The sequence below is a fragment of the Falco naumanni genome, chromosome 5, assembly GCF_017639655.2.
Source record: "Falco naumanni isolate bFalNau1 chromosome 5, bFalNau1.pat, whole genome shotgun sequence".
NCBI classification, from domain to species: Eukaryota; Metazoa; Chordata; class Aves; order Falconiformes; family Falconidae; genus Falco; species Falco naumanni.
In genome coordinates, this window is record NC_054058.1 from 26,776,122 (window position 1) to 26,794,939 (window position 18,818).

Below are 18,818 nucleotides of genomic sequence, written 5' to 3' on the forward strand. Positions count from 1 at the left end.
TTCAGCCTCTTGGACAGCACTTATGGCAGAGACCAGCTGCTTGTGACTCTGCCAGTGAACTGGAACAGAAGGCACCAATTGTCCCTTAGCCTCCTGAGAACATTCCTGTGGCTCCATTTCATACTGCTTGAGCACATCCTTTCTCACCAGCAAACCCATAACTCCTCAGAAGTCTGGTATTGCTGGGTGGGAGGAATGAGACAGAAACAAAAGCAATTATGAACAAGCAAACAAAATGTCGCTCAGTACTTAAAGATTAAGTGCAAGTCTATGCGTATCATCATAAAAGAAACACACATCCTGATCACCCAGTCCTGTCTCCATACTTCCCAAACTCTCACTTGTCTTCCTTCCAGCTAACTCTGCTTGTGGGAAGCCATAGGAGCCATATGCATGGGCTCCCTACTGCCTGAAGGGCTCAGAGCAGCTATCCCTCAGTTTCAGCTGATCAAAATGCCTGAAGCAGAAAAACAGAGGGCTTGTGTTTATCTTACAGCCTCTCTATCAGGTAACTCCTAGTAAGCCTCAGCAGACGTTCACAGACTCCTGCTAGGTGGCATGCTTACCACAGCCAAGTGATCCTTCACATGCCACCTTGCCCCTGTAAGACTTCGTTTATCCTCCAGCATGTATGGATTGATGGTAGAGCCACCTTGGGTCTGCCACGTTGGTCTAACACTACTCTGTTTATGATCCACGTTGGCATTCTTGGGAACATTCACATTATAGTTTCCGTGAAGATCATGCATTCATTTTGGATGTGAATCTCCCAGTAGCCCCCTTTAACTGTGTTCTTGTTCACATCATCGAGCAGTCTCAAAGCACAGAAGTTTGATTCCTTTTGGATGAAGTTAAGCTGGATGATGTGTCCAGGAGAAAATTTAGTGTATCCCAGCTGCAAATGGGAATTCAGTCCCCTGTGCTTCTCTCTAGAGATAATCTGAAGAAGCTTCTCAAAAAAGATCACTTTGTTTTCAGTAGCCACCTTTTGGCTCTGCAAATCCATTCCTATTGGGCTGCATTATTTACTAACATAGGTAAAGCCATTGCAACTATAGACTAAATGCTAGACAACAAAGAGAAGTGCTGTATACTCAAAACTGACTGCTTGACAAAAGTATATTGGACAGATCAGATTAACAAAGTTTTAGGAGTATGAACACCTCATTCATTTCAGTGAGCTGTAAGGTGCTAAATGTCTCTGAATCTAGGCTGAAGCATTCATAACCTTGCACAGCTACTGCGTAGGTTGATTCTCCAAATCATCATACCAGCACAGAGTGGTAGCTATATCTGTTACAGTTGTGAATGTGGTGGTGCTCTCTGGACAAACTCAGTGGTGCATTCTTTCCATTTCTTTTTTATGCCGTTTATACAGGATTTCTTATGTCCTTCCCTCTGAAGGGGAATGTATGCAAGTTGAAACTGTTATGCTAGTAACTACCCATCTGTTTGCAGTTAATTCTTATGAGGCTCTTAATAGGGAGAAAATGCAGCACAAAATGTTAGTTTTTTTCCTACTTTGTCTTGGTACTCAGGCAACTGGTGTAGCTGCATGACCTGTTACTTACAGTAGGATGGGCCAGTAGGAACAGGAAGGTCTTTCCATGTGCACTTGACCTATCATCTCTCTTACAACAACATGTCTGCTTCCAGTAAAAAATGATGATCTGTATGGCCTTCCAAACACCATATGTTTTCTGGTAAAATGAGGGAGACAGATTTGGCACACATTTTTTGGAGGCCCAATGTTATATTTGGAATTGTCAGCTCTAATAAAAAGACTATTTAGCAGTGACCTCCTGAGGATGATAATAAGGTGCCTTCATTTAGATTGATTACTGCTAGTTCTGCGTAACCCTATGTGAGGAGATTTTGAAGTAAAATGCATAATGCACAAACTCCTTGACTCCTCAGTAGAGAAAGAGAAGGAGAAAATTTTACATAAAGGGACATTATTGTAACACAGCTTTTGTGGCTTCCTTGTTTTGTCAAGAATTAGTCAGGGAAAATAGGAAGAAAAAAAAAGCCCATCCTACAACAATAGCTGCTTTATCTGGAGAAAGTCACATTCTTTTTCCTTGAATGAATTCCCGTATCTTGTGCTCTAATCCAAACACTGTTTAACAATGGTCCAGCTCTTTGTTTGTTTGTTTCTTTTTGGCAGACATTGTGGCTTTCATACTTTGCTCCTTAATTACTTGTCATTTCACTCCCTGATTGTTTTCATGACTCTCAGCACAGCTTCCACAGAAGATTCACTTTCAGTGTGCCTTGTATTTATTTATTTATTTGTTGCCAGGCAATGTGGACTCTTTACAAAGCCTTTGTCTTGTATCAGAAATAAAGCTGGCTGCAGAAACACAGAATATATTTCCTGTACTCCATGAATACATTTAGAGAACAGTTCTTCTACTGCTTGGCACCAGATTCACTAATTCTGGTCCCTTTTGAGGACTCCTGTCACTCAAATGTGTAATGGTATGTGAATGGTACCCTTCCTCCTGAGGAAAAAAGAAGCCCTCGAAAAATAAGCCATCAGAATAATAGTCCTGTATCACCCATTGCACTGCAATCCCTATCATGCTCAAGTGTACACTATATGAAAGGTGGGTTCAGTCCATGTAAAGCTGGCTGAGGGTCACAGAAGGTGGGCTTTTATAGCCCAGGCACTACCCTCAGCATCTGTCTGTGCAGTCAGTTGCTGATATGTTTGCTATGAAAGGAGATGCTCAGGTGTAGCAGGGGGTTCTGGCTAGTCTTGGAAGAGAGAGCCCTTGCAAAAACCAAAAGCTGTTCTCTTTCTCATCCCATTTGCCACAGTGGCAGCAGAAAGCCCTTCCCTCTGGTGATGTCCTCCGGCATAGTAGCTGGCCTGCATGCATTCCTGTCCTCCTACAGTAGAAGCATGGTCTTGCCCAGGTCCCTTCTTTCTCCTCTTGTTTCACAGAAAGAGAGCAGAGGGAAGACAGGAGTGGCTGACACAGTGCATTCCTCTGGTGATCAAAGTGTGTCGGTAGGGTGTGAGGGCAGTATATTAAAGGCTGAAGTCCTATACCACAACAGAGCAGAGAAGAGAAATCCTGTGGCAGGAAGAGAAAGATCCCATTTCCCATACATTGCCCTGAGGAATCTGCATGTTTCCCCCCATGTCTCTCTCTCCTCTTCCACGCCCCCGACACCTGCTTTGTTGTTGGGAACAGGTGCAAATGCAACCAAAAATAATGCAATGGTAGCATCTATAACTGGCCAGAAAACTCACCAGGATTATAAGAAAAAGTAAGAGAGAAAATTTAACTTTCTGTGGTATAACTTTGAAATTACCATGTTGAATAAGGACATTTAAGGACAACTAGAGACAGACTGTACTAATAATAACCCAATCTGCAAGAAATTTTTGCCAGTCAAAGAAGGAAATAAGTGAGGTATAGTTGGAGAAGGATGCACACTCATCAAACCTCTGCAATGGATAAAGGTAATTGATTCAGTTGGAGCTAGAACGTAAGTAAGAATATTACGTATCATCTTGCATACCTCTAAGTAAAGTGTCTCTGGCCTCACTTGCCTAGAGAAGTCATTCCTCTCAAGCATCCCCACTCTTTTTTTTAATGTATATTCTGTGCCAGAATATTGCACAGACCTGAAAAATGTTTTGAGTGCTATTGACATGGGGGAAATTATCTTAGCAGTATAGGGTTATTATTAAAAATAATAATGCTAATAAAACCCCAGAATTAATAGCAATAATAAAAATATTATGATAATGCATATGAATTTCCAGTTTCTTGTCTTAGCATCATAAATTAGGGAAGTGTTGAAGCTACTGACATGATCATGAATCAATCTGTTAATATTACGCTCAGTATATCCTTCCTGTGATTACCTCAAAACACTTTTCATTGAACAAGAAGAGTTGGCTCTAGGTTAAGTTGTGTTCAAATAACTGACCTTAAGAGTGTAAGGATTTCGCTAATGTCTGAATAAATAATTCAGAACAGTTGGTATGAAAGTGACTGTGGGCTCATCACTTCTTTGTTGCTCTTTATTTCTAAGGAGGAAAAGCAAAAATCAGGAACAAGTGTGCTCTGATGGCATGATAGGGTGAGAGAGTGAATCCTGATACTAGAATCAATTGCATGCATTATTATTTCTAAAACTCCACATGCAAATAAACAAGCCCTTAAATTTAGGAATTTGAGTACTTTCTGCTGACTACAGGACTGGAGATTCAGATAAAAGAACCACATACTTCTCTCCTAATTCAAAATACTTTTGCATGATATAGTGAAATCTAATTATACTCACTACTTAATCTAAGTTCAATTTCACAAAGTGTATTGGTCTTCTGGCTTCACTGAAGAGTAAGCTTTCTTGCACAGATGTGTGTTGCAATGGCATCTCTGAACACAAGCAGGAAGCAGTAGGAGAGAGACAGACTGAGCTTTTGGCCCAATTATTGAGTAAAACAAGTAACATTAACACCATTGAATTAAGCCTAGGCAACCACTAGACTGCAAGTGATTCCCATGTATCACAGAGAATCTTACAGAACTTTCCCAACAACACATCAAAGCTCGTTAGTCAGCTCAGAGATAATGTTACTCCTCCCTTGCCAGCTACCAACCAATACCGAATCCTTTCTGTCACAGCTAGAGCTGTCATGGGGTAGTACCAACTAATTACACTGTTTTTTCATCATGCATTTCTGTTGCTGCAGAGTAAAAGTATGCTTATTTTTTTATCATTCACATTTCCTTAGAATAGATTTAAAAAAAATAAATCAAAATAACTGTTTATCCAGAGAGCAAAGCAGATCATGCAGCAGAGATACAAATTTAGTGCACTCTTGGAGGTGAGCAGAAGATGAGGTTTGTTACAAGGAAAGTTAGCGCCTTTTGTTACCTTCAAACAGTGTTTGAGTCCCTCTCATCAATAAGATATCTAATAACTGTCACTAAAAGCCAGGAGCAGTGATGTCACTAGGCTAAAGGTGGGCCAACCTAATCTCTTGCTGATTGATCAAACAGCCAAATTCATCATTTTCTCGTCATGCTGCTGTCTAACGGCGTGCCAAGGTGTATGAAGAAGCAGAATTGGCTGCACTTTAGAAGTCAATCAGGATGGTATTGAAGGGAAATGTCACCTATTTTTCTTGTGTTCTTCTCTTGTCAAAACTGTAGTAATGCTGTCTTTTAAGGGACTGGAGAATTATAGCAGACTCAGTGTCTAAGCTCAGCTTTCCATAGTGACCGTCAATGATATTTCCCAAACCATTCCTATTTGCATCCACAGAGACAGCAGATGATGTGTATTCACCATGGTGAGTATTCAGAGGATTTAGAATTACTGATTCACTATGTAGATGAGAGGGGCAGAACCACAAGGTTTAGTTTTGGTCTGGGAATTTATTTTCTCTATAAACTGTCCCTATATGTCCTGTACATTCCATGACTTTCAGTTCAGTTATTGTTCTCAGCAGGGCAGATGGACAAATACCTAACTGAACTGATGCTGGGAAGTGGGTCTGCTGTCAGACTGAAATGAAACACAATACCCAGCATCCCAGGAGTAGCAGTTGCAGTGGGCAATGGGCATGCAGGGCCTATTTGGAAAGCACTGGCAAGTACGTTGCCTTGTCTACTGGTAAGCTGATATGTGTGTTCAAATACAACATTGACCCAGAGACTATGATAATATTTAATAACTGTATTTTATTTATATAAGTGTATTTTTGATATGGCCTGTAGCATGGCATTCCAAATATAGACATAGGTCTCATTATTTCCTTTCGCCTGCATTCCTGAAGGGTGATGGTAGGGACCATATTGGAAAGGGGGAGGAAATTTCATACACTTGAGTTTCAGCAACTGTATGTCCAAGGTAGTGTAAGCAGAGTCCTGACGCCACTGAATTTATCTCACCAATTTCCTTTAGGCAGGGATTTTATAGCTGATGAAACAAAGTTGCTGCAAAACATACAAAGAAAAGATCTTTCCTGACTCTATATTTCTTTATAAAAAGGGATGGTTAGCATCATAGAAGAACAGTATAATGGTAAATTGATGGGCAAGAACACTTATAAGAAACTCTAATTTGAACTTGGTTTGCCACAGCCTTTTTGTGTAACATCTATGCATCTGATCTTGAGATGCTTCTTCCTTGTATAGAAAAGGGAAAGGAGAATTCCTTCAAATTAAAGTTATAAGAAGAAGGAATAGTGAAAGGAAAACATCTAAAAAAGATAAATACAGAACAAAAATTACAGAGACTGAAGTATCTTCTAAATTTTGGCTTGATAGCTAAATAACAAGAATTCACTGGGTATGAACTATTTGCTGTTATTAATGTATATGGTTAACTCGGATAAAACCCACAGATGAGACATACACAAAGCCATCCTTATTTTCAGAACTACTCATTTCCTTACAACCTTATTGTCTATCATCTCAGAACAATGCAAAGTATGTATCTGAAAATCAGAAAATCCCATGTACACAAAACCCCAAACTCCGATTTTTACCATTTTTAGTTTCAATCCTTTACAGTTTTCCTCATCCTGACTTGGGTGATAAGAGAACCCTGACCATTTCCTATGGCTAAGTCCATAACTGTCAAAGATCTTTTGCCATCAATATGCCTGATATAACTTTTTTATATCACACTCTCCTGTTGACCAGGCTTCAACCACCCCTTGATCCCTCAGCTTCCAAAACCTTTCTTCTTGTTTTCCTAATATATTCTGCCCATTTCTATAAAAAGCTGCATGCATAGTTTTCTCTGCCTTCTCTGTTTTTTCTCTTTCACTTGTTTTTTCTCTAATACACCACAAATCTTCAGTAAGACAGGGTCTGAATTCTTATGTACAATACCATGCCTTCATCGCACCTTACAGGAAATGAAAATCTGACCCTCTGAGAGCACTCCTGTAAGAGACATAGCTGTGCCACAAATCTCATGGTGTTTATAGAATACAGAATAATATCTAGAAAAGACTCTTCTATCTTCTGTAGGTACTTATATAGTCTAAGTCCTCCAGTACACCACCAAGATGATTACTATGAAATGGCATCTTCCCGTTGAGTGTTCACAGTTATCAAAGGTCAACTGTCTTTAATAAGTTGCTCGATCTCCACAGGCAACTTTCCTGATGGGGAAAGTTGATAGTATCATTCTGTTAAAGGTTTGGATTGTGTTCAGTTCAGTGTGTATCAGTCAATGGCTATCAGCATTTCTTGGAAAGAAATTGTACCTGTTTCCATTTGCAGAAGAAAAATAATCCCTCCATAGAAATCAGAACTAAAACTGTCCCTTGGTTCAATAGGAAATCACACTTCATCTTTGGGCTCACTTATCATCAGAGAATGTTGGATTTTTTGTTAACAGATAAAAAGAGTGTTATCTAACTGTGTTTGGGCTCATTGACTATCATCATAAGATTCTTAGAACAAATAAAATCCCCAAAACCCTCACCAAAGAGGAATTTGATGGTGGTTAAAGAGCTACAAAGCACATATCTGAGAGAAGGATGTATTACTTAGCTGGGCTTAGTAAAAAGTTCCAAAGCAATATACAGTATCTCCTGTTGCTTTCAAGATGAACATTGAAAAGACATCACTCCATTGTTACAAGGCTAAGGAGAAATTTGGAAATTTGCTAGTTGTGACTATGCTGACTTGGAAAAGACTATTTTAAGGTGACTTCCATAATGAAAGGCAAACTAACACATTAATTCACCTTTGAGAAGGGATTTTCACAAGGGAAACCTGCCTTTGTGGATTGTGACAGCAGTGCTCAAGGCACACCTTGTGGGAAAAGACAACACAGCTGATCTGCTGGCCCATCAGTACCAGCTGGGAAAGGTGATTGTAGGAACTTCCTACACTGTCAATACCTCCTTGTGGCATGTCTTCTGTATGCTGGCACATCAAGCCACTTAGAAGGAACTGAATATTCTGAAGTTTCCTGTGACTATATCACAGAATTTCTAGCCCTGTTTAGTGGTTGCTGGTTAATTTTTAAAGAAGCATCTAGACAAGAATGCAATGTAAACCTTAGGAAAGGATGTGATTTGTTGCCTAGTAAATCAGATGGTGTTTTGCCTACTTGGAACGTTTTGCCTGTTACTGTGCTAGTCAGTCATAGAAAAGGGGGGGGGGGGGGGGATCTTCCTTTGGAAGAAAGCCACTGGAGGCTGCTTAAAATAGCTTTTCATATGTGCAATGTCAAATTATCGCAGTGACCAAGACAAATAACTCTTTATTTTTAGGGGCTAATATAGTCAATCCCACCACTAACAGGACAGAGGTGGCTGTTCTCTAAACACTAAGAAAAAACACCATTTGCTTATTACAGTCACCATATTAAAATTGGATTAATTCTGTGAATATTATAGCTATGGAAAGCATCCATTTCTCTGTTTTTGGATGATGGCTTCTACAGATCTAGTCATAAAGTCCAGGTATGATACTACAGCATCTCAAACAGTTTGTGTTTGCATTAATGTCCTCTAGTACACAAATTGCCTGAGAAGGCTGGGATACAGGAACAGAAGAGACTGAAGTGATAATTTGTTGCAGATAGAGGCTATGAAATGTTAATTACAGGACAAGAAAAACACTCTCCTTTATGTTATCACTTTTGCCTGGGTGGCCCAGTAAGATAAGATATTGTTCTAAACTCAAATTAGTCAAAGCAAAGCTGGATTTACATAGCGTATCAGTGACTTAATGGGAGAGAAATGAGCTGATCCAGATAAAAAGCATGACAACCCTAATCTGTTTACACATTGGAACAGATGGCAAAGCTACATTTAGTTTTACTTACAAAATCTCCAGCCACACTCTTCCCCTGCTCCCTGGGTACTGCTCCTCTTTGCTGGGCTGTGCCTGCCTTAAGGCTGCAGCAAACACAATAGACCTGTGTTTAACTTGTCAGTCAAGACATTCAGAGGAATAATGAAAGTCAGCCAGGTGCCAGTTCCCTTGTTTTAACAGAAGTCGTGATGGCCTGTTACATTTCAAGGCCACTTCTGCTTTTGGCTACAATAGATGGACTAATATCAGCTTATTTCATATCAACGTGTTAAGCAAAGCATTAGGTTAAGCCATTCAGTTAAATTAACTGTGAGGTTCTGCTGCCGCAGATCTTGCAGTAAAACATTTTTGGAGGGTACATATATGTATTCATGTAAGCTGTGGAAATATGACATATAAGGGGTTAAAACCTATCGTGTTTCCAGCACCATTATTATCAAAGCAAGTTTCAACCTCTTTGCTGACTGATGACACACGAATCAACCTCGGACTGTTAGTGTGACCCAAATGGAAGCTGTTTGTGTTTATCACAGGGGAGTTTACCATCAAAAAATTTAGTGCACTCATTAATACCACCTGTGTAATGGCATTTCTTATTAATTGTACTTCATTAGTCATTAATATTCCAATTCAGTGATATTTTCTTCTACTGAAAAAAAGGAGCCAAATGGAAATGGTGACCCACCTACTGCTGACGGACATGATTGCTTATTTGGCTATGAATATATCTCTGATCTCATATTTTTGCCATTTAATATAACCTCATGCTTCCTCCTTGACTAGATGTACCATGCAGTATCAGCATCATGTGTGTCATCATCAAACTGAACAAGTAAGACATTATATTACATATTTGAGGTCTCAAAAATTATGTTCAACTCAATCCGATATATCATGTAGTTAATCCACTCACCAATCAACACTGACAGTGGACAGCAGTGAAGGTTGGATGCAATGTTGCCAAAACGCTGTAGATGTAAGATGGCAAGTGCTTGGCATATGCAAGAACTCCTTAAACCATAAGGAGGTAAGTCTGCTAAGAGGCAAAAGTATTCAGTAGGAATGGGGCTATCTGAGGAACTATGAGACAAAGCATAGTTTGGGTCTTCAAAGACAAATGCCTCTTAAGTGAGTCTTTTCATTTTAACTTCTCTGTTCCTGGATTCTGTCAAATTGTGATGAACTATTTATGTACCTTAAAAATTTGGGGTTATTTGTTTGTGTTTGGATCAGTGGCTCAAATAATATTTTCTCAAGTTCTACATACCCTTCACACTGAGATGGTTTCTCCTGGCCCTATTCTCTGTGAAGATGTCTTCCAAATGCTATGTAATCCAGTCAGTGGGCCTGCATCTTCAGCCCATTTCATTCAAGTGCCTCCAAAATTACCTCATGATGCGTTCACTTTAAGTGCCATAGCTCTGGGTGTATCTTCCTGTAATTAGGTTGCCTCACTGCCAATTAGAGACAACAGAGCATGTGTTCAGAATGTTCTAGGACATTAAAGTGATTAATGGCAGAAAACAAACTGTACCAGTCCTAAACAAAAATCTTCCTTTCATTAATCCATTTTGAAAGCAAGTGAAAGATATTTTTCCTTATGCTTTAGTGCTGAATCTATTCAAGCAATAGATTTTAAAAGCTTGATGATAAGGCACGAGGGTGTTTTTTTTTTCCTGATAATTTGTCTGAGGAAATTTATTCAAAACTCTCTACAATAAATATATTTCTGGGTTATTTAATCATAAAATAATGGTGAAAATAATGAATAATTAGGGTTGTGTTTTCAGAGATAGGTAAATCAGACCCTGTATCATTCCCAGTTAAGTCAACAGACTCTTCAACTGTTTTAATCCAATGTTGAATCAAGTCCTCAGTGCCTGTTTCCTGAGCACAGTGGTGCACAGAGACATCGATCTGCAATGCAGGTGAGAATCAGAAAGCTGTAGTGGTGCCTGTTACCTTAGTGTTCACAGGTAACCTAGAGGCCTAATCCCAAAGGTGCTCTTGTATCAGTTTTCACCTCAAAGATCCTTTTTGTTGAAATATGCTTCTCCTGTGCATGTGCAAAACCTCTCCAGGACTCCACAGATCCTGCTCTGTTATCTAGTTACCTAGCTGTAAGGCAGGATGGTGTTAGGTGTCACAATGTCCGAGTGTTTGCATGTCTTCCAGTTGACAGAGAAGTTAGCTGTCGTGAATCCTCAGCCAAGAATATAAATAATAAATACAGAAAAAGAGAACTACTGCTGTGATTGATGGTGGGCATGAAATCTTCTTCCAGACAGTAGGAGAGTTGTCTGGTATTTGAAGACTTAACTTTGCTGACACTACCGTGGAAGATAGGTGTTTTAGCTTTGTAAACATGTGTCGTCTTGTAGCTGGGAAAATGAAATCTCTCAGAACACCTCATCTTGAAGTAGAAACTGAAGAAACTGAAAGGTAAAAAACAGGCAGTAAAGTGGTGAGAGAGTATTGTGGGAACTGCAAATCAAAGAAAAAAGATACCCAAGATATATTCTATTTTTGTTTAAGCATCAAAACTTTAAAAAGACTTACTTAATCAACTGCAGACAAATCTTTCTCTTAGGACCAGAGCAAAAAAGGTATTGGGGAACATGCAGTGGCAAAAAGAAGAAAACTGTAAAATAGGTATTTTGTTTCCCTGGCCTAAAGATATATGTTAGAGAAAATGGAAGATGACAGAAATGTGAAGCTATTTGAAAACCTTCCATTTGTGTTGACACACATTGGTACTTATGGCAGCATTTGCAGCAATAGTCAAAACTTTAAGGATTTTGTAAAGGAGATGAGGGAAAGGTGAGTCCAAAATGAAAAAAAAAAAAAAAAAAAAAAGGCAGAAAACTGGAGTTGACCTATAGAAGGTATGTCAAGTTGCAGATACTAGTTCTAAGGAGAAGCAGGGACAGGATGTGGAAGAAAGTGTGGAAAGAAAAATAATTTTGTCAGATAGAAGCTAACAAGTAGCTGGAGCAGACAGGAGTGTCCTATGGATAAGAAGGCAGATGAGAGCAACTGAACTCAGAACTGGAGTGATGCAACACTGAATGAAAAACATGAAAAATCAATGAAAGGAGTCCAAGATATGTTTAGAGGATTATAAGGTCTCTTTGGGATGCAGTAAAATTGACATTAATAAAATTTAACAGGAAGATTTGAGTTGGATGTGAAAAATCTCCACTTAAAATCTGATATTGTTATAGTTATTATTATTGTTGTAAACATCATCATCATTATGTTTGTCACAATTATGTTTGTTTCTTAAAAATCTACCAAAACAAGCAAATTTATGTATATTTTCATATTCTGAGCACATGAAAAATAATAAGATGTGTCTCACATAAGTAGCAATCGATCACTGTGCTAGGCATTTTGGCAAAATGAAAAGGTAATTATTTCCTTTCCCTAAGAGCTTACATCTGAAACAGACAGAGACAGCAGGTAAATGCAAAGATCCAACAGACAAACACAGTGAAGTGTGTTACCATGGCACATTAATTTCACTCATTTTTCCCAAGAAAGATACAAGTAAAATGGAAGGAAAGGGTACAGGACACGGTGGTTGGAGCGGGTAGGCTGAGGTTACTTGATCACTTTTAGAGAGGAAGAGCAGAAGACAGTTCCTTTCCAGAACAGACACTTCCTTCAAATTAACTAATTTTCCAGACCCTCTGAAAGGAAGGAGTGAAACTGATAAGGAGGAAATTAGGGAAAATAAAGAGCTCAGCAAAGGTGTCTGATATTTCAGGTAAATACTCCCAGCATGGCATCATTTATGTTTCAACAAATGAACATGTCCAAGGTAATAATTTCTTAGGTACAATTTCTATCCAGCTCTACTTTTACCACACAAATAAGAAGAAATGGTTTTTGCTTTTTAGCATCTTAGGTGGGTACTGTCAACTGGAAAAAATATATATGGCATTCCATAAGACCTGTCTGAGAGATCTCCGATATGTTAAATTTAATCTAAAAAATCTTAGAAACTACAGATACACTTCAGAGGTCTGGAAGATCATCATGACATTGGCTAAAAATTGCATTTTTTTAAACCTCATTTGATAAATAAACTGTAAGCTTGACATTCGTTCCAGGTTAAACACAGACTAATCTGATATAAAGTTGAAGTTTTAACAAATGAAATCATAACAATGCAATTAATGCCTGTCAACATATTGCACTAGACCTTGTATGTTTTATATTGACAACCAGGAAATAAATATGACATCAAAGCTGCTGGAGTGTGTGGGTGACGGAAAGAGTCCCTTGGAGGAGAGCACTAGGGGGGAATGGGCAGAGCACACTACACTTTTGCTTGTGAAGGTTGTTGAAATCCTCGGTGGGCAGGTGCAGTGGGTAGGGCCAAAGAATGATCAAAGCCGAGCACAAATAAGACATATTGAACATTGTATTTTACATTAATTGACTTTTTTTGTTTATTTTTTAAATTCGCTTTTGAATTGGACTCAAAAAAGAAAAACAAAACATCCTCAAAAACTCACTTTAAATTAACATGAGTTGTGAATTAGAAACGAAAACAAAACAAGCCCTGTTCAGTGAACAGTGTCATTTTTCAGTTTTCCCTTGAATTAGTGTTTCCCATGCAAGAGCTGACTCATATCATCTGAGAGTCACAGGCTATGAGAAGATATGCACATTCCTGGAGTCCCAGTTCTGCAGAAACAGAGACTGGGAATATTGGGAACTGTGGATCCAACTGAGCGTCTGAAAGCTCTGTGGATTCCCAAGACTTCAGGATGCTGCATCGACAATGAGCATAGCATTGCAGGTCTATAGCATCCAATGAGCAATCCACATGTGATCTCTTGAAATCTGCCTTGTGTATAGTACAGCTTACCTTGAAGGAAGATACCTTGGGATCAGTGATTCAACCTTTCCTTGAGAAACTGTTTCAGCAGAAATGTTATGGGCAACTTTAATGCCGAGAGATTTAAAATAAAAATCCAGCACCCAAGCCCCCACGATTTTTTTTTCTGGAGAACAGCTCTTTCTCAAATCATAAAGAATGCAGCTAATGCAGCATGTTTGTTCCCAGCTCAGAATGTGTTCCATAGCTCAAAATTACCATTTAATGAAAGGAACACTTGATGTAGCTGTTGTCATAGCAACAAGACATGTTTACACAGAAGCTGAGATGGAGAGCAGTGTGTGTAAGTGGGGCTGCAGGAGCTGGGTGATACTGGAACTGCACAATCTCTGCACCTCTGTTTATTCTGGATTTCCTTCTGGATTTATGCTGTGCAGGGATGATTTATGTGCAAAAGTTATAGCTGGTTGCATCAAGCTATAGAATAATATAAAATAATGTGCAACAAAATCTACAGTAAACTTACAGTTACTGAATCTCAAGATTTCTGCTTTTTGCAGTTAAAAAGTATCAGCAGTCAATCACGCTTTTACCTGGCACCATCTCCAAGAGCTCTAGTAGTAACATTTTAACATGCAGACTCACCACTAGAATTACTGACAGGTCTTTTTGGGTGCCAGTGTCAGAGGCCAACTTCTCAAAAGCTCAGCATGTCAGGTCTTGAGATACTTTGAAAAGGTGACCACAACTGCCTGAGTAAAAGCTGTGTAACAGGATGAATTTAAAAGTTAGGTAACTTTTCTTTCCCACATGAAAATTTCCCTTTTTCAACTTAGAAAATGACTTTTGCAAAGTATATCTATCTTTGTGGAAAAGAAACAGCATGCCCCTACCCTGCCAAAGACAAATTTTGCACATTCAGTTGACCAGTTAATCCAAAACAGTTCTCACAGACTGCTCTGGAGCTACTAGTTTACAGTTTTATATGGTTTTGTGACTCAGCTGAGGACGACACACTCTAGCAGGTGGACCATCAGCCTCCTACAAAGGAAGCCTCCAAATATTATGTTCTGACCAGCTGTTCCAATGAGAGAGATTTTTTTTTGAAATCTGAGCCAAGCCTTATCCTTTGAACTACTGCAGGTAGTAGTAGATAAGTACAGGTAGATCTGTGCTTATCTGCATAAAGTGCTGATCTTGAGTAATTACTTCCTACTACCTTTTATGACTCAGTGCAAATATGTGAGCTAGTCATCCGAATACAAGACTATGACCCGGAGTGTTTTGTTCTTACCCTGTTTTTCATGACTTTCTAAGAACACAGGTAATATACATCATCACCCTGCTCTAGGACTCATGTTTCCATGAGGGGGATAACTACATGCCCACCAAACCTTTTATGACTTCCAAGAAACCAGCTAGCTACTATTCATAAAGTACTTGAGAGAAAATTGCTACATGCTGAACCTGATTCATCACTGCATTCCTGGTCTACTTCTGTTAGAGGAACAATAAGACACTGAAGTAGAAGTAGGATCTACATCATCTATCCCAAAAATGTACAGGAAAGATCTCCAAATCCCACTTCAAAATGAAAACAAAAACCCAAAAACAAAACCCAAAACCAAATAAAAAAGCCCAACCCCCCAAACAAAACCATTTATTTCCTGTTTAACTCAGATGTGCTGTCGTTACACTTTAGAAAAATGAGAAGTGCCCCAGAAAACTTGCATTCTGGATATAAGTTAAAATTAACTTTTTGAATATCTTGACATTTTTGTCCATTCTCTTTTTTTCAGAATTATGTGTCACCCACCACTTGGTTAGGTTTTCTCGCAGCAGCGTCATTAACCAGTTCCTGATAATCCTATTGCTTATTTAAAGTGACAAGTCAAAACCTGTAATTTTGTTTCTTGTTAACCAAAAAGGAACAAGAATCACTGTTCATGTTACCTTTGAAAGAGGTCCAGATTCAAAGCTTGTCACTTTCAGACACACAGGCAAGTTAGTCTCTGTCACAGGTTTGCAGCTTTCATCCCCTCCAGGCTATTGCCTGTTTCTCTATTGTGCCAGGACTCTACTTGCTGTAGGATGCATCTTGCCTTCAGATCTCTTTCCTCGAGAGCTGCCCTTGGCCCCAACAGCAGCTGTTACCTGGCCAAGTTGACCTCCTGTCTTACTGTCACAGTATCTTTAATGTGCCTATACCAGAAAATGTTTGGTACAGCATGACATATTTCTCTTGTGCTCCTTTTGGGTTAGAGAGAAAAGAAAAGATACAAATGGTTGCATGACCAGTATGTCCCTGTGGAACACTGGGGGGCTTGTTTACATTTGGGTTACTTCCCCTTTTCTCCAGGGCAGGATTAGGTAGCCCACTCCTAACACTTTTTTTTCTCCTGACATATCATTAAAAATCTTCACTACTGTGGACTCCATTGCTGCCTAAGCAAGCTTAGTGCTTTATCATTAGAAAATGTTCCTTAAAATGTAGCCTAATTTCCTGACTTTTCCCTACTTGTCCTGTACTTAATGAATATTCAGTACCTTCATCAGCCTGGCATCCTTTAGTGTATTGCTAAAGATATAGAACTATCCCATGTTTAAAATAAAGAATTGCAGTGCTTTCATGTGCCTTCAAGTGGTTCTTGATTCTCCATTTTGCTCTTCTCTGACCTCTTCCTGCTCAGCTCCCTAAACATCTCTCCAGATGTGCAATGCCCCAGACCAGGCATATTTCCATAGGTGAGCATGAGCAGAAAGAACAGTATTATTGCTCCTGCATGTCTACATTCAAGTTTCCGCTTCTCTGTACAGACTTCCATTATTTCTCAGCAGTTTGAGTAAGTCATGCTCAGCTTGTGATCTGCTAGACAGAATAAGCCACCTTCTTCTATCAGCCAGTGATTTCCACTCCTCAGCTGAGGTGGCTGATTGTTCCCACCAGACTGAAGGTCTTTGTCCTTGTCCCCACTGAAGAGCATCATGTTTGCTTCTTGTCAGGAGACGTATTTCTGTTTTAATTGTATCTTCTGAAAGTGGATATTGACTTCCTCGCTCCACTTTGTCCATCTAACAGATTTTAACAGAGACATTCCCTCTTCATTACCTAACCCAGGAGAAAATCCTAGTGAATGTTTTTTGATATATTCATCAATTTGCCTCAGGTTGCAGACCAGCTGAGCATCATTTGTTAACTGTTTCACTGAGACAGTGTTTCTCCAATGTGCTTATGAAGAATGTTGTGTGAAACAGCATCAAAAGAGTAGAGTGAAAATACATGTCATTTACAGCCTTGCCCCCTGCGTACAAAGCTAAGAGTATGGAGGATTTGCCCTTGACACCTGCATGTGGGCTATTGCTTATCTCCTAGCTGCTGAAAATTAGATAGCTGGGTTATTTGTCCCAGCGTTTTCCTGGGTGGGGATTCACCTGACATTTCCTGTGTCATTTTTCTTCCACTTTTGAATACCAGTACATCTGTGTTCAGTTTTGTTCCTCACTATACGAAAGAGACATGGGCAGGCTGGAGAGGGTCCACAGAAAGGCCACAAAGATTATCAAAGGACTGGGAAGCCTGCTGAGGAAAGGCTGAGAGAACTGGGTTTGTTCAGCCTTGAGAAAAGAAGGCTTAGGGGACACCTTATCACCGTGTTCCCATAATTAAAGGGTAGCTACAAAGAAGATGGAGACTCCCTTTTTATGAGGAGTCACATGGAAAATATGAGGGACAATGGGTACAAGTTACTTCTGTGGAGATTCCAATTAGACACAAAGGGGAAAATTTTCACAAAGAGAACATTGGGCATGAGATTCAGCTGGACATGGTGCTGGGCCATCTGGTCTAGACTATGCTTTGCCAAGAAAGGTTGGACCAGTTGAACCTTGAGTCCCTTCTGACCTGGTATTCTATGATTCTATGATCTTTCTCAGTTTTCTGGAAATTCATCAGAGGCAGCTGCTTCAGCCAGCTCCCTGTGTACTCTAAGGTGAACTTTATCAGGTTCACTTATGTATAAACACCTGATTTCTCTGAATATTTCATCACCTGATCTTTGCCTTTTCCACCTAAAGCTTTTGTATATTTATTGCTGATGTTAGGCCACTAACCCTTTGAGTGAAAACTCCATTAAATGATACTAAATGCTCCAACCTTCCCAGCATCATCAGCTGTTGTTTCTCCATCTGGCTGAATAGTAGAGCAGGCCTTTCCTTCATTTTGCTCTTATTACTCCTACTAAACAATTGCTACTCTCCATTTGCTTTGTTAATATTGGCTCATTTGGTACCTATTAAGAGACTATTCTCACAACAGAGAAAAGCTACTACCTTTTTTTAAGCAAAACATTGGAATATAATCAATTACTATTATTATTAATAATCTAACTACACCTTGTTGATCTTGTTGTACTTGTTGATCTCCTCTCTAAGGTCTCAGTGCATGGTTTGTTGTTTACCCTCAGAGGGGAGACACTGTGTCTCTCTTACTGTGATACACAGCCCTGGGCTGCAATGGCCCAGCACTAATTGACATTGTCTCAGCAGGTCTAAGTGCTGTTTTGCACTTCTGTTCTTTCCAGAAGCAGTAACATGTTGTTAATAAACTGACCAGACAGCCTTCTTAAAGCCAAGTATTATTTATTTAGAAGCAAGGCTTTTCAGAGAAAATCAATCTTTATGCAATAAGCTGTCTACTCACATGTTTAGCTCAGTGGTTGTCTACACAAGGTGATCTCAATAGGTCCAAGTTTCCAACAGACACACTCTGAGATCTGGGCACAGCAACAGGTTCCTTTAGCTCATGGATTACCTTGGGAATAGAGACAAGTATTTTTTATAGAAAAACTGGCTTTTGTAGCATCCTCTTTTCCAGAGATGAATGCTTTATAAATATTTTTTCATAGCTTTTGATTCACCTGTTCCTAGCATGGGCAAAATGTTTTTCTAATTTTGGGAGGTGCAGCACAGAAAGAAGCTGTTGCCATGGATCCCCTCCCTCTCCGTCCCTTCCCACTGTGTTCATTTGGAAGCAATTTATCCACATCCAGCTGTTGCTTTCCTGCTTGATTTTTTCCAGAGGCCTTCTATTAAGCAAAATCCATACATTATTTACAGGATATGTATCTCATTGGGAAGACTGCATATAGGTCTCCCAA